The sequence below is a fragment of the Rhinopithecus bieti genome, unplaced genomic scaffold (genome assembly GCF_001698545.2).
Source record: "Rhinopithecus bieti isolate Rb0 unplaced genomic scaffold, ASM169854v2 scaffold_5887, whole genome shotgun sequence".
In the NCBI taxonomy this organism is placed as follows: domain Eukaryota; kingdom Metazoa; phylum Chordata; class Mammalia; order Primates; family Cercopithecidae; genus Rhinopithecus; species Rhinopithecus bieti.
Window position 1 is genome coordinate 17842 of NW_016804920.1, and position 622 is coordinate 18463.

Genomic DNA, 622 nt, shown 5'->3' on the forward strand with positions numbered 1-622 from the left:
AAAAAAAAAAAAAAAAAAAAAATTAGTTGCCATATGCCATTTTATAAACTATTATCAGTCGTCAACCATATATCACACAGTATGCTAGCACTGGAGATATGTATCAGTAAGTGTTCTTTGGTTGCAAAGACTAGAGACCAATATTGTTAACTTAATTAGGAAATTTATTGGAAGGAGGAGTGATATAATAGAATTAAAGAAAATTAAAATGTATTGGAAGGATGTGAGGTATAATAGAATTAATTTAAAGAAAATTCAAGAAAAGAAAATACAGCTGGGCATGGTGGCTCATGCCTGTAATCACAGCACTTTGGGAGGCCAAGGTGAGAGGATTGCCTGATCCCAGAACTTCTAGACCAGCCTACGTAGCAAGACCTCATTTCTATTAAAAATCAAAAGTATTAGCCAGATGTGATGGCACGTGCCAGTGGTCCTAGCATTTTCAGGGCTAAGGTGGGTGGATGGCTTGAACCCAGGAGGTTAAAGCTGCCGTAAGGTTTAATCATTCCACTGCACTCCAGCCTGGGCAACAGAGTGAGACTGTCTCAAAGAAAAAAATAGAAAAGGCAAGACAAAAGACAAGACCTTGATTAATAAAGGGGGGAGATGGTTTCCCAAAGGA